The following is a 16,248-nucleotide window of genomic DNA, read 5'->3' as shown; positions in this document are numbered from 1 at the left end:
CAAACAAGTAGGAGTAATGGAAAAATAAGCTGTTTTTCCTGTTTGGCTTTTATTTAGTTAGGCTGTCTTTCTATTATAGAGCTCCTTCAGCTGGTGTTTGAAGTTGTTTATTAGTGTGCCCAGCCAGCCATGTATTCAGTGCTTTAAAAATACAGTCTGAGAGCTTGATCTGCTTAGTTCCACTATATCAATGTTCCTGTTTTTGAAAACACTTTACTGCCTCTCTTCCCTTCATGCATACAGGAATTCAAGATAATTTCTAAAATGTATATTTCTTCTTAAATCTTTTTCTACTGTCTCCTGACAATGCAGAAGCAATAGGAGGAAAACAAAATTCTGCAGCTTTGTAAGAATTGCTTAACCTCAAAGCAGGAGCAGAAAATCACACAACCTTTCAGAAGCTGTGGAGCGCACTGCTGAAATTTCTCCTGGTGTTGTGCTTGGGGTTGAACTGACGACAGGATACAGGTTTCTCAGTAGACAGTGAAGTGACACTATGATGTGTTCAATTTTTTTATACCAAAGATTAAACCATCCTCTAGAGACATCATGTCATGTTTCCGGTTACCACTTTTTCTGTAAATCCCTCTTAGAAGACTTGTACTGTCTACTGATTTAATAGCTGCTTTTATCTAGTATCTCTTGTGCTTTAAACTGACTTTTTTCAGATTTTGTTTTAGACATCATCTTATAGGTCAGATAGAATTAGACACATGGTGGTATAGATTGCTTTATTAGACTTTCTGTATTGCTTTCCCCATTTTTGCTTGTCAAACAGTAACCCTAATGGTGCCTCAGAGTGCTTCAGTTACTGGGTTGTCCAGTTTGCTCTGTAGGTTTCACAGCCTTGTTTTTATTTTGTTAAGTTTGTCTATATTTGGACCAGTGTTACACTCTCTCAGTGGCTGGTTCCTGGCTCACTGTTTGGAAGGTTCATCTGAAGCTACAGGTGATGAAGCTTTCTAGGTTTAAATGATTGAAGTCAAGTTAGCTCAAATGTAACTCACTTTAGAATGGACTGGCTTAGGTAAACTGAATTAGAAAGCCTCATTTTATGTTCCCCTCTGTGGGTGTTGTGGTTGTGCTACACAGCAGACTGAACTAGGGGCAGGATATCCCATCAAAATGCAAACAGGATGAGTAGTGTGTTTCAGTGTATTTTACCACCTCACAAATAACTTCGAGACCACAAGGGAAGGAGCAATTATATGTGGGTTAGCATAGATGGGTACTGGAAATTAATAAACTAATTTAAACTAAAGATATAGTATTAAACTGTCTCTCAATCAGTTTAGGAATAACTATAGATATCTTGATTTTGTCATCTGCATATTAGAATAAAGAAATCAGTACTAATGGCATGTTCTTACATATTTTTGACAGGACAATGCCTAGAGGTGCCTTCCAACCAGAGTAATATGGTAGTGAAAGCTGAAAGATAAAAATAAATTTATGAATTCCCTTCATTATTGCCAAGAGAAGTTCAGAATATCATGGGAATGAGACTTGAGTTGCATTGCATTTAAAATCTTGTCTGGAGTGGGAGGTATCCAGGACCTTTACTAAAAAAAGTAGAAAAAAGTTATCTAGAACACAAAAAGCTCAACTCTCTAGTAGCTGATAACAAAGGGAGACTTAGTTTTGACCCTTGTTGGCAACTGATTTGCCTCAAGCAGGAGGATTTTATTTATAATTTATTTATTATTTCAGATAAAAGCATTGTCTATGTTCCCTCTTATAAATCTGTCTAAAACGTTGACTCCCGTGATACATCTAGTAAAAATATGGGTGGCTACAAAGAAAAGAATTCTGTTCTTTAGGTAAAAAAAATGGAAGAAGGGAAAGTTGTGGAAGATGTGTGGTTGCATTTACTATGTTTGTTACAAATACTTGACTGTATCAGACAGACAGTAGTGCTTACTTACTGTTTAGAGAGTTAATTTGAAAGGAAAATATATTTAAATTCTTATTTGAGATTGTCATACCAAATGATAAAAGGTATTTTAAAGTTTTATTGTTAGGTAGTGGATGGAGCTGTATGGAGGGGAGGGGGAAGGATGTTGACATACTATCTCCAAGTGTGGAACCATTCATTGTTACTAAAATGTATATGCCTCTATTGGTAGAGGGTATAATTTAAGAAATTTCCCACAAAGCTGCTGAAGTAAAGGTAACTACATGAGCTGATTTTGCAGCCAGTTTTCAGATACTGAGAGCACAACTGCTCTGAAAATTTATCACTGCTTTCTCCAGATACATGAAACTGAAGTCAGAGTTTCAAGTACATTTCTTTTGTGATTGATACATTTTCAAGGACTCCTGTTGTCTGCTTCCTCCTCACCCACCCTCAGTTCTTTTGTGTAACCTGGGCTGGGAAGTAAATGATGTTGAGCAGAGTAAAAAAAAAAAAAACTACAGCAAAAATGTACAAGTCTTTAGGATGAGAGGGAGGGTGTATTTCTTCCACATTAAACTTCCTGGTGTGGTGCATCACCCTTGGTGTAGCACAGTTGCCTGAGGAACGCACAGGGAAAGCTCCTTAAACTGGCACAGCTGTTGGAAGAAATGATTTCTGAACTTGGGCATGTTTATCTCTTCAAGATGAAATTTTTTAATGATGCAGTCATCTTGTTTTGGATACAATTTGGGTGGAAAGTACTTCGGTTATTTTTGCACTGGACAGAATTTCAATCTTCTGGTTCATGCAGATAATAGGATGGGATAGTTTTAGGAATTTTTTTTCCTGTTTGAGGAATAAAATCATCTTCAACTAGAGACTGGATGAACTATATCTGAAAAATTACTTTTTAAAAGTGAATGAAGTTCTACTTTAGCTAAGGAGAACTTTTTTAGTTATTGCAGCATTACGTACTGTGTCTTTTTTTTTTTAAATTTTACATAAAAAGGGAGGATGGCAAGGCTTACCATTAGCTACATAATTGTAAAACATAAGGAAATGCTGCCTAATTATCCTGTTATAATATTTGGGGACTTGCGGATTTGGTTTTAGCTTTTGCTATACAGATGGCTCAAAGAGAAGGTCTGGAGGAAGCAAATAGTGGATTTATAGGTCACTTCAGGTTTGTGTTGGGAAATGTCAAATCTTAGAAAACAGACAGCCTGGTATTTTCCTTATTTTTGTTACTGCAAGGGATTCATGCACTTGAATTTTCACTGCTCTGCAATAAGACAGGCCACAGAAAGGTGCTGAAAAATATTAATGAAGAGGATAATTACCCTTTATACCAGATCATAAAATAGTTTAGTTTCATCTTTTAGCCACCACAAAGACAGAATCCCACGGAAATGTTGCAGAAGACTGAATTTGTGATTTCATTGTTATTTGAAGTCCTCTGTAATATCACAGATACACTTCTCTGCAGTCTTGCCTTTGAGTATTCTCTTTTGTTTACAGCTCACATTGTACGGTAGAACAGCAGCCCTGACTTGTTTGGGCGGCTGGTTACTATTGCAGTATGGATAGATAAAGAATTGGGTTTTTTTTCTTATTTAACCATGTAGAAAGGTTTTGTGGTGTTTGGGGTTTTTTTTAATTATGTTTTTGTGATTTTTTTTAATCATTGTTTGTATGTTTCTCTCTTTATTTCCCAATGCCAGTAGTTGGTATAATTCAATATACTGGTTTGCTTTCTGTCAGTAATTGCAAAAGGTCTGACAGAGGCTGAGGTTTGCTTTTTGAAATGGTCACAATGTGAGAGAGAGAGACTGATTTCTATTACAGCCACATTCTGAAGTGTCTGAAGAAAATATGATATGGTGGCAGTGTTATTAACATGAAAATCCCCTTTTAACTCAAGCAGTTCTGTGACATGCTCTGTCCAGGGAACTTAAAGATTTGTACAAAAGCATTTGCTTAGTAAAGCAGAGGCAATGGTTTCTGCACTGAAGCAACAAGGCTAAATAAAATGACTTTTTTAGGCCATTTTAAGTGAAATTAAGTAATTTTAAGTGAAATTAAAGACTGCCATGTCCTTGAAGAAATGCATCTTGTTTTCGTTCTTCCAACCTTTATAGAGCCTTATATTGTCCAGATTGCTTTGGGTCTCTTTGTTAAGTGCGCTTTGCATCTCTCCGTTAATTTTGTGCCAGTATCACTTTAGGCTGACGACTGTGGGTGTTTGTGTATCCATTAAGCACACTGCCAGGACATGTCCACCACTTGCCACCTCTCCCATTAAATGGCTGTCAGCAGGTTTACAGAGCTGCTTTCTTGCTTGGCATTAATTTCTGCAGCTCAGTAGATGCAGTGAAAAGCACCTATAAACAGAGAGCACAGTTTGTCTTGAAATTTCTAAAGGTAAATAGAAATGCCATGAGCGGTTAAGTCATATTTCATATATAGTCATATCAATATGATTAGCAGGAAAGAAGTGTCACATCTTTTTAAATTTTATTTTTTCAACTAACCTTTCTCCTTGAGCTCCGACCTCCAAAAGGAAAATACCACAAATGTATTAAAAAACAAAAATGTATAAAAAACCAAGAGTATGTCAGCAGATTCTTGCATGAGATTGTCCTGTTGAAGTTGTGTATAATCCCATGCTGAGATTTACAGTTGGTTCCGAAATGAAAATCTGTTAGGATTAGATCAAACATTATCCTACCTGAGATAAGCAATGTGGGGAAGTTTAATGATTTGTCCATGAAAGTCAGTATATAGATGCGTTATTAGTATAAGGCTTTTCAAGAAATTTACTAAAATGCAGAAGGTGTGCTAGCTTAATTTGATGGGCTGCAGCTAGTTTGCTGCATATTAATGTGGTGTATTTTTTTAAGACTAGGAAATTCTGATTCTAGTTCTTAAGACAAAAAATCTTTTTAGAATCTTTTTTTGGGGTGAAAATTCCTTTGTACTGCTTGAAGCAGTTCAAGCAATAGTAAATAATTAAGGAGTTGAAGCAGTAACTTTGTATGTCCAAGGTCTTATTTAAATATTACTTTGGAAATCTACTGCTGAATATTTATGGAGGCCAGTGCAAGACGTGGTAAAACTTTAGTGTATTGACTAGAGGTGTGAAGTTGAATCTCAAGCTTATCTCAGAGAAATTTATGTGAGTCTTTACTATGCTTGGCCCTATGCTCAGAGACTTCAGACTTGAATTCATTTTTAACTTAACATTCTGGAGTGTCGTTTGTAGATGAATTTTAAGAACAAATCATTGTGTTGCTGAGTTTACAAGCTAATTTGACATTACCAGCATACGTAGTGACTTGTACAACATCACCCAGAACACCAGTGTTGGGGAGCTGAATAGCTCCCAAGTGCTTTGATACAAATAAGTATCCTCTGTGCTGGCGAGCCCAGTCTTCTAAAAATTACTAAAAGTTCTTTTCATTCAGCTTTCTGTATCTTCTTAGACCATACAGGACTGTGAGTTTTTCACCCAGAGATGTTCTGTTCAGAATCTTTATTTTATACATTTGGCTGAACATGTTGATTGGTCTTTTGAGGGTTGTTCAGTGCTGCTCTTCAGGCAGCCAGTGGTCGATCACACTTTGGTTTCTTACCAAACCTGCTGGTGGTAAGCTGCCCGCTTCCACTGGCCACAGCATATTGGTGAAATAAACATTTTTTAACAATGATCAGGATCTTCACTACCTTCTTTCATAGAAATTTGTCTTCTCTGTTTTATCCCTATGCAGTGTTTCTTTTTACCCAACATCTCTATGCTCTGTACAAATAGAGTTAGATAAACCTATTCCTAATGCAGGACTAAAATCAGCTTTATCACCAGGTATGTTCTATTCCAGTAGTTTCTAGGCCACTTGAAGGTAGCACTATAAAATAATGGTCAATATCTGACTTAAACACTTTTGAGTTCCTTTCTGCTCTTTAGTAATCATTGCATTGTTGCTGATAAAATGTTGATGGTTATGAAAATGTGAAAAACAAACCAACATCCAAAACAAAAAACCCTTCTAGAAATGCTTATGTTCAACTTTCCTGTTTTGTGCATCAGATTTTCTTGTAAATCATAAACATTTTTATGTTTTTTTTATTGCCTCTCAGAATCTTTGGAGTACCTACTGCTCCATCTTGCCAAGCATTAGTTAAAATTACATCTGCTCTAAGGCATGTCTGTATAACATTTTATGCAGGTTTCTTTACCATGTGTCACTGTATGTTTTGATCATTTTCTGACAGTGCTGAAAAAGTATGATATTTTCATGCTGACAGTTCCCTTGTTCTTTTGCCAGGGGTAAAATCCTGTGCAGGCTATGTAAGTGTTTTTTTGTTTGAAAGGTTTTGGGGAAGGGATGGGACTGGGCAGATAGATATGTGTGTAAGTATGTTACATGTTAGGAGGAATATATATATAAAAAATACTTCGTGTATGTAGAGAAATGAATTGAGCTGTTTGTGGCTCATTGTCCTGAGGGAGCTTGTTGCAGATTTTGGTGAATAGTTTGCCTCCTCCATTTTACCTAGCTGACTTTTATGGTTCAAAAAATATTCTGTTACTGCAGAGATCTGTCAGCCACTATGTCAGTGCCATCTCTAGCAGAACACCTTTAAACCTGGCCCTTTTTAATGATTCCAACAGTTTTGGTAGCCATATCAAAAGTAAGGATCTGTTTAATCCCACAACACCCTCTGGGTTTTGAGCAGATGTGCCTGTGTGTATCCACAGCTGTGTTTCAGTGTACACTTAGAAAACATACTCAAAATCAAACCCAGGATTATCTGCCACTGAGATGGGAAAAATTACTTTAGCCAGGAGAAAATAACAGCAGTAACTATTGTTTCCATCGATGGAGTCCATTTGAGGTGATAGCAGAGCTCTTTTAAGTGCAGTCAAATCATCCATTAGGAATCAAAAAATCATATTTTCAAAAGTGACTTTTGGGTATCTTTACATGGAAGATGGTAGAACACAGCTTTGTGAGGGCTTTTAGGCTTTTGTAGTCTTTTAGAGTCTAATTTTTTATTTGCTTACAATGTGGTGATACATAGATACAGATATAGATGATATAGATCTGGGCACCCACTAATCATCCAAGAACTAAGTCTGTAAAATGATGTTAAAAAGTAAGAGAATAAAGTAGGAAAAGAAAAGGATCTGAAGATATGGGATAAGTTTGGAATTTCCGACAAATGGCTTTACTACCGTAAATAAAATTAATTTTTCTATGATGTCTCATTTATAATATGTGTATTTGGGAGGAATCAATAGCATTTAAATATCTGAGATGAAAATTCAGGTCAGAGTGTTGTGTAAACAAAAATAGTAATCCTTGCAATAAATAATAAATCGTCTCAACAAGCAGTAGAAAAATTAGTTTTAATGTTTTCCTTTATTCCAGACTTTTACCCCTGACCCTGTAAACTGAGGCCTAATAAATATTTGCGGCTCTGTGGTGATTACATTATAAGTTCAGAATTTCACGGGGGCTTGAAGGAAATTTTGAACTCTACAAGATTTGAGCAAGAGAAATTTAACACTTAACACAGAAATAGCAAACCATAAAATCACAAGTTTTTAATCAAAGATCTTTGACACGGTAGCTCTGGGAAGCAAACTACTTCACAAGTACAGGGATTTGTTGCCCATTGAAAAGATACTAATTCAGGTTAAGGTACATGTAACTGATATCTGATGAGAGTTTAACTGATGTCTGACACAGATCTGACACAAATGTCTGCATATAACTTGAAAAGTGGTGGTCAAATCTTAAAATATTGACATCAAATGTCAGACACGTTCAGTAACTTGTTTGCACAAAGAATTTTATCAGTAGAATCAAAATCCTTTTGTGTTTTCCAAACTGCTTTCCTTTCCCTTTCTTCCTTTTTCGTCAGAAAATAACTCAGCAAGTGCTGGGAACGTGTTATGGCTGTGTTAAATGTAAATGTCAGAAGATGTTCTGAAGAGTTACATTGCTCTCAAATTCCAGAAATCTGCAGGTGAATTGTGTAAGTCATGAAACAGTGAATGGTAACAAGGAAGTTACTTCATTCTTTTGAGTCTGGTGCAATAAAGAGAACAGAAATAAAATCACTTTGGAGATTTTGTTTTCTTCAACAAACTTGAAGTTCAAACTTCTTAAAGTTCCATGGCAGAATTCTTTGCCACACAATCTCCTAAAGCATACTTTTTGTATATAAAACACTTTGAAAGTATGTATTTTTAAAATCCTTTTAATCAAATATACAAAATATCAGTGAACATACAAAGAATTAGAATCCTGGTGAAATTTATATCTATCTCAATTTATATAATAACAGGTGAAACCACAGAAAATTGGTATGAAGTCTGGAAGATTTTTCACAGCTGTCTGCCTTTGAAATATTTATATAAAAGACTGCTGTTAGCAGAGACTATGCAACCAATAATAGATACTGAAGGGAAAGGTTTCTTAATCAGTAAGAAGTACAATGTCATGAAGTCAGCAAAAATAATTAAAGTAGTAGAACTTTCTGAAGCGTAATGCAAGTTGCCTGTCTTGCACTTATTCTTTGCTCTTCTTTTCACTTCTGAGAAAAATCAGTATTTGCTTCTGAGTATGGATTTGTATTTTAAAAAGGGCAGAGTAGCATCTCTTGTAATTCTAGCTCATGTATTTACTAAAAATGTGGTTTGACAGTATACTGTATATCAGAGTTTCTGATAATAACTGCCTGTCATGGTACTCGATTAAAATAACTTGATGTTTTTTGGTTTTCAGGATTTTTTTTTTGTCATTTCCTTTGTCTTGTCTTTTTGCAACATGTTGATTAGAAGAAGCAATGTTATGCTGCCTAGAGAACGCAGTAATTGTTACCTTCTTGCTCAGTAAAGCCCTAATTAGTGTGAATGGGCATGAAAAATAGATACTAAAATACAGTAGATAAAGGTAATACTGTGCCACAAGAGAAAAGCTTTCTTCATTGTGACCAAATTCTGGCATATTTAAAGCATTAAGAGGATTAAATGGGTGAATTAAATAGTTGTGCTCTCACACACCATTTGCATTTGAAAAGAGGGACTATGTGGTAGAGTTTAGAGAAGGAAATAGGTCCCAGCCTGCTCAAATCTCTACAGGGACAACAGAAATGATAATGGACCTACTGGGTTTCCTCACAGACCTTTTTCTTACCAAATCATTTTTAGGAGTGCAGCAAAAATGCATAAATATAATTAGATTTAAGATAGATTTACTTTAGGTATATTTTGTATGTAGATGTATTTTTGTTACAAATTTTTATTATTGAATTACTTTTAAAATAATTTAGTGAGTGCTTGGTGTATATACATGCGTATATTCCTCTAATAATTTTGCATCTTGATTAACCTAGGACTGGTGAGTACTTTCTTAAAGATGAGAATTGTTTTTTAAAAAGCAGTATGCAAATTGCATGCTGTTATTGCAATATCTCTTTTTGATTTTTATTTTCTGATAAAATTCCTTTCAGGTTCATGTTACCTAAGAGCATCTTTTCTCTCATGGTATAGCTAATCCCTCCCTGTTTATTCCCTTTTCTCTCATTCTATTTAGTTGCTGAGTAAACCTTAAATATATTTTGGTTGCACTTATGGTTTAGTTGAATAAAATACGTGAAGTTGTTATCATCTTAGCTGCTTTTTCATTTGCATCTATGCATTTCTAATCACTTCTTAATTCAATTATTCATCAGTCTGATGTGTTTTTAAACAAACAAGAAGTAGCAACTGTTCTTAATTGGATACATATATATTCTAGTGTTCTTTACTTTTCTGATGCAAGTTCTAGTCCTTCAGCCTAGAGAATATTTCCAGAAATGCATTGTTGGCAGCTGAATACAGACTAGATGTTGGGTTTTGCCTAAACCAATCATGTAACCTCTTGCTTAAAACTTTCAGAAATTCATAGTTTTGGACTTTTCACATCTGACTCCTTCTGAAAAACTGAGCAAGCATAGGTACCAAGGAACTTCTAGGCATCAATGATAGATCCATGACATAACACACTATAGAGAGTTTGTCTCCTCTTGTGAAAAATGGTAAAACTTTGTAAGCAAGACAGAAATCTGCAGAGTAGTTTTAGCTTGGCACTTCTGGATCACTTTCATTTGAACTTCAATTAGACAGCCATTTTGTATTAACATAGGGATGCTGTGCTACCAACCTCTGTATTTAAAAGCAGATGTCTTTGAAGGTATTTTAGTACTAATCAGGCATCCAGGTGGAAAGCTACAGCTTTATGTTCTTCACCACATGAGATTTGATGAAAGCCTTTCGTTCTGCTGTCATTGAACGGGTAAAGAAGAGAATACAAACTCTCCTTTCTCAGCACTGGAACAGCAGGCTGGGTTTTGTTTCCCTAAAGAAGCTATGAAAATGAGTTGAGAATAGCAGGGATAGCTCTGTACCTTTACTGAACTTTAAGATCTTAAACGTGATACTTCTGGCATGCTCTGCTTTGACAGGATTCAGCTGCATTGGGACTGCTTTGCATTTGCCCGGTGTTAGTGTGTTTTGCTCTCTCAGCAGGTTAAGAATAAAGTTGCTCTAACTTGCTTCTAGCCATGGGGTTTTTTTTTACCCTTGCTTGATAACAGAAGTAAAGAGAATGACTTAAAGAAAAAGAAAGTAGAATTATGCTCATGTGAGAAGACAATGCAAATACGACCTACAATTCTCTTAACTTCCCTTTTGTATAGTGTCTTTGAGATATCATTTGATTGGGGATATTATCAAAAAGGAGGAGAAAGAAAATGCATGAAGTGTCAAATCACTGTAACATCTGGTACTGCTCCCTAAAAATAAGTGTTGAAAAGAAGATGTATATCACTAAGATAAAATACTTTTTACAGCATTGAAAGAAGCCTAGAAGGCAGCTTGTGCAGAAAATCACACAAGTCTCTAATTTAGAAGCTGATGGCAACATCATTTCTGGGCATGTAGCATTACCATTCCCCACTGGCCAGTGTCTGCCTCAGTGTTTACTGTGAATAAAACAGAAAGCTTGAGAACCCAGCATTGCAATGATTTGACAGACAAGCCTGGTCCTAGCTGTCTTTGTGACTGGAATGCTTTTTAGAAAGTCATTACTTTTCTGCTACCTAATTTTGATGTGAAAACTAGTCTGAAAATACTTAAGGTGATTGCCATGTCTTCAACATGAAGGACTGCTGCAGATTTTCAGATTGATGCAGTTTTTCTCCTGCCATTGCAAATCAATGCAACTGTGTAGTTTTCTTGTAAAGCAAGTTTGATGGGAAATACTGACTGTGTAAATCATCTTTAAATTGACCAGGGAGCAAAAGATCTACATTTCTGACACTACTTTTTTGAGGGAGTGTGGAGAAGGAAAGAGACTTCAGGTTTGATAAAGCGAGAGTAAGAGAAAGTAGTTCGAGAATCAGACGGTGTTAATTTTTCCATACATTATAATGAGCTACTTCTGGGTTCTCTGGAACAGGAGAGTAAAAGTCAGGTACTGAAAAGCTCTTCATGTCAGCTGTGGCATTGCTTCATTTAAAATTATGCCAGTCAAATTGCTGTTAGCAAAATATCAAGCTACTGAAGTATTGTGTAGTGTTTATAAAGATGTTACAAGTGCTGTTTCTTTTCAGAAGGACTGGGTGATCTCTTTTCAAAAATAATTTTTAAAAACAGGTCTGTTTGTGTAGAAGGATTAAGATAATTAAGATAAAAATGGCAAGCATTACAATTCACAAGCAAAATGGTTATTTCCAGAATTTTCATATTGATCTGTGACATTGAGCTCTTCACACAGTATAGTTAAGAACTGTATTATTTCTTTTCTGTTGTTCTTTCCTCAGCTCCATTTTTCACTGCAACATTGCTTGCTCTCTGCAAACTGTTTCCTGTGCACAAGTGAGCAATTCCAAAATAGTTCATTAATTTGAATAAAATAATGTTTGTACAGGACCAGCCAAAGCTGTGACTAGTCAGCACCCTCTCCAGTTGTGAGCAAGGTGCCAGACTAAGCAGATAGGGCAAACTGTTCTCAAAATTTCTAAAAATACTCAACAAAGAAACCCTTCCTAAATTTGAAATGAATCTTGGCTTCCTGACTTTGTCATGCGTCTCCAGCATGAAATTGGGCTAGTAGCTTAATTTTCCTTGTATGTAGCTTTTCCCTATCTCTAAAGACAGTTGGATACCCTTAGAAAATGGTTATGAAAATATGGCTAACAGTATTGAAAGTGTGTTTGATAATGCTGAAAAGATTACTCAACAGTAAACACAAATTTAACCTTCAGTCATGGAGCATGTGACATTTTTCACTCTAAATGGTGTGCAGTTCAGTGTGAAGCAGCTTGAAATAATCCAGCTGAACATGCTACAGAAGCTTGGATTTCATCTGTCACCTCTGCCACCATGGTCACTTCTGGCCTACCAAATTATTTGTCTCTGTTTTTAAAAAAAATCTTTTAAATGTGCAAATTTGAGTCTGCTAATTTAAGTAGCATCACAACTAGAACTCAGTTTGTTGGTAATTTGATAGAGCAGAATTCAACTTGGGACAGACCAGGCAAAGCAGAAGTAGCACAGCTGCTACTGTAAATGTCTGCAAAACATAAAAATGAGTGTTCTTGCTTAAATTAAATATGAGGTCTTGAAATCTTGTAATTGAAAGTTCAGCTTCTGTAATCATACTGTTTATCTCAGATGCAGCTGACACATTCTAGTATAGCCTGGGGAACTTGGAAATGAAGGAAGCAGGAAGCCAGACCAGTGTTGCAGTCAAGACTGAGTTATGTTCTGAACTGGAAACTGGAGGAGATTATAGATTGAAGTCCCAGAGTGCGTTGTAGAGGTCACAAATTAATTAGCAAGGGAGTATGTTGATGGAACTGAATATATGGGTTTCATATCATAGGGTTTGTAGAGCTAATGTGTTCTTAGTCATTGCTGAATTTGGCAGGAAGAAGATAGGGCATAACCAGCAACTCTCTTGAGCCTGTGAAATTGTGTGTAGGAGATTTGCAGATGATTTGCCTTTATGAAACAAGATTTAAAATTCAGACTTTGAGTTCCTATGGAATATCAGTATAGTTAGCATGCAGATCTACAAATTAATTTCTTAATTAAAAGTGTTGGAGAAGACGTGCATCAACTTGGAATTTAGTTCTAGGAAAAGAAAAATTCAGGTGTTGGGCTGTGGATTGATTTAATTACCTAAAATCCTTCCATTTTACTTCTGCTTTCAGTTGAGCTGCCACTATTATTTGCTGTGAATCTTAATATACTAATGTTTACAGAAATCTTGGACAACTAATAGAAAGACAGATGTTTCCTGATGTTGTCTTACAGAATATCTAGTGCAGCCTATTTTTTATTTGAATAAGCACATAAAACATCTTTTTGTGTGTGTAACCAGTGTTTCTAGAGAGAAGCCAAGCCCATAGTATGAATAAAATTAATGGTTCCATTGCTCCTATCCCATGTAGAAAAACGAAAAACTTCTTTCATTTTTACCTGTGCTGAATATATTTCATTGTTGTTGAAGTTTGTTTTTTATATAGGCATTAAAATATATCTGGTGTTATATATGTCACTGTGGTCTCCTAGTATATGATTATGAGAATAAAATCTGTGTTTCAGAACAGTAACTTTTCAAGTTGTTTGCCTCAGATATTTTAATACAGACAATTAGGCAGGATTGAAATGTTACCTTATGGCATTTTAGATGAGGACAAACACTGGAACATCAGTCACAGAGCATTACAATTTAGATTTACTGTCACTGTTTCCAAGAAAAATCCATTTAATGGGTAAAACTTTGCTCCCTTTTTTTTTTTTAGATATATTTCTGTTTCTCTGGCAAGATCAGATTTAACCTTGGAGATTGTCCTGATAAATGTTACCATCTAGTATTCATGTATTGTGGAACTTGCAGACTTTAATTAGAAACAGTCAATGCAATGGATGATAGATTTCTTCTCCTGATGGCTGTCGTTTGGTGTACCCTGTATTTGGAGTGATAGAGGAAATCCTTGTTCTCTATTTTTCATCTGATTTCTATTTTTCTATTTTGGTTTGATTGTTGCAGATATTACCTGTTCAGCTCTGTAGGAAACATACAACTCTTGTTGTTTGGTTTTGTTTCTTTTTTTTGGTTTTTTTTTTTTTTTACCCAGACGAGGGGTTTGTTTTTATTACTTAGGCAGAACAGGAGAAATCATTGTAATGCAAGATGGCAGGGGTGTGAGATCTCCCTTTCTTTTTTCATGCATGGCTGAGTTGCTCACTGTAGTCAGTAGAAGTGGCTATTTCAAGAGAGCCATTTAGGCACTGTATATTGGGGTAGTTTTTTTGCTAGTGTAGGCACTCAATGTTTTTTGTTTTTCCAGAGGTCTCTGCCTCAGTCCTCTCAAATTTCTACCAGAATTAAATTCTTGCAGTCAGACATTGTTGGTACCACTCCTTTGTCTCTTAGAAAACGACATTCCTGTTCCTACAGATGTATACAGCAGAATTTACCAAAGAGTCTTGCTTCTGTAACTATATCACTTTTTCTCATATTTAATTTAAAATTTATTTTTCAAGTTTGATAATGTGCTGCACAGCAAGGTGATGCCACTTCACATTTTTCTCTTTTTTTTCCATTTTATTTTTATTTTCTTTTTTATTTTCCTCCCTCCTCACTGAAGAAAGTAGAAATTGTTTCTGTTTTGGAAAAAAATTCTGTAATGGTCCCCAGTCATAATGGAAGATGAGCATTTCTGCTGTCTTTGTTTTATGTGTCAGAAAGAGGATCAAGGGCAAGGTTTTTGTTGATTGTTTGAGATGGAAAGGATGGATTTAGTTACCAAGTTGCTTCTGTTAAATAATCAAATTTGCCATAGCAGTACTTATTCTAAAATTGATGTACATAAAAAGAGACTCTTCAAAGTCTCTTTACAGAAATAAGGAAGCTTTTTCTCTGCTGAAGATAATTAAAATAGAAATCAATGTGCAGGGAAAGAAGGTTTTGGAAAATGCAGCCTAATAGAACACCTCCCTCTGGTGGTAGATGTTAGAGTTTAGTCTGCTCTCACACTGAATTGGAACCTTCATGGCGGGGAAGAGCTAGGAGAACTTATTAAAAAGATTATTGAATGGCATATATAGTTCCCTGCCCTTGTAGCTCTTTTGTATGCTGGGGGAGGCTTAGGCTGCTTGGCCCCCTTCTCTCTGAGTTTGTCAGGCAGTCCGTGCTTTCTGCTCCTCCCCTCTCGCTGCTGGGGTCGGTTGCATTTTGCTGTTTTTGCTGGGCTCTAGGAATAGGCTCTGTGGATGTGGGTGCTTTAAGCAGGTAATCAGAACAGCATGCACGAAACAGCTCATAGCTTCTGGCAATCATTTGGCTCGTTCTGAAAATTTAATTAATCTCTTAGTTTATTCATATTTAGCTGCTTGGTCTGAATTTCATGTGCCAGTCCTCAGTTTCCAGTGTAATGTCTGTAATTACTTGTACTTGAAACACAATTAGCCACCCTAACTGGAGGAGAAGGCTTGCTGTTAACTGTTTATCTTGTAGGGTATTAATGCCAAGAAACAGATTGTTTAAAATATTTTTTATAAGCTGTTCAGGGATGGGTTCAATCTATCAATCATGCAAGATGTGAGCTCATCTGTAGAATTGTTATTTCTAGCTCTGTTTAGACATAACAAAAATGCTTTAAAATGCTTCTTGAAGGCATATTTTAGTTCCTTGCTTTTCATGCCCATTACACTTCAGAAAGTGTAGCAAACTGGCAGAATGTGTGAGAATAACATTTTTGATCCTTGTTTTCCTTTCTGTTTAGTAAGTACTTTATGATGATTTTTTTCTGCTGTTCTTTCACAGCATAGTGAAAATTGCTCTTATCCCCCCTCCCATCCAGGCTGAACACTCAGAACACTTTTAGTTTTGTTTTGTATGTCATTAATAGAAGAACTTGTGAAACCTTGTAAATCTTCTGCAAGGCTCCAGTTGAAAAGCAAAAAATCTGGGACATTTCCATGAGTAGGAGTCCTAATTCCATGACTGTGATATTGTTAAACTCAGAGGAACAAAACTTTAGACATGGAGGACTGGCTACAAAAGCCTGTTTGTATGTGCAGGATCCCGACATTACCAGCATTTAATTAATGCATTGTTTAAGGTCAACACATCACTGCTCTGATTTGCAGGTTTATGCTTTGCTACTGAAGATTCTGTAAGGGATTCCACACCTGTTGTGCCAAGTTACAACAGAGCTCTGGAAACACCACGGGTGAAAGGCTACTTTTCCATACCTGCATTAACTTGGAATTGATAGCCCAGGGAGTC

At 35.9% G+C, this 16,248-nt stretch overlaps 1 protein-coding gene across 1 annotated transcript in view; it reads left to right on the top strand.

Annotated features, from left to right (window-relative positions):
• The window catches only part of ZFAND3 (zinc finger AN1-type containing 3), a 132,891-nt gene that overhangs the window by 60,548 nt on the left and 56,095 nt on the right, over positions 1–16,248 (top strand). The gene's annotated exons all lie outside the window — the stretch shown is intronic.

The sequence above is a fragment of the Prinia subflava genome, chromosome 2, assembly GCF_021018805.1.
Source record: "Prinia subflava isolate CZ2003 ecotype Zambia chromosome 2, Cam_Psub_1.2, whole genome shotgun sequence".
Taxonomy (NCBI): Eukaryota; Metazoa; Chordata; class Aves; order Passeriformes; family Cisticolidae; genus Prinia; species Prinia subflava.
Note: the sequence above shows the minus strand (reverse complement) of the source record. Positions and strands in the feature narration are given on the sequence as shown.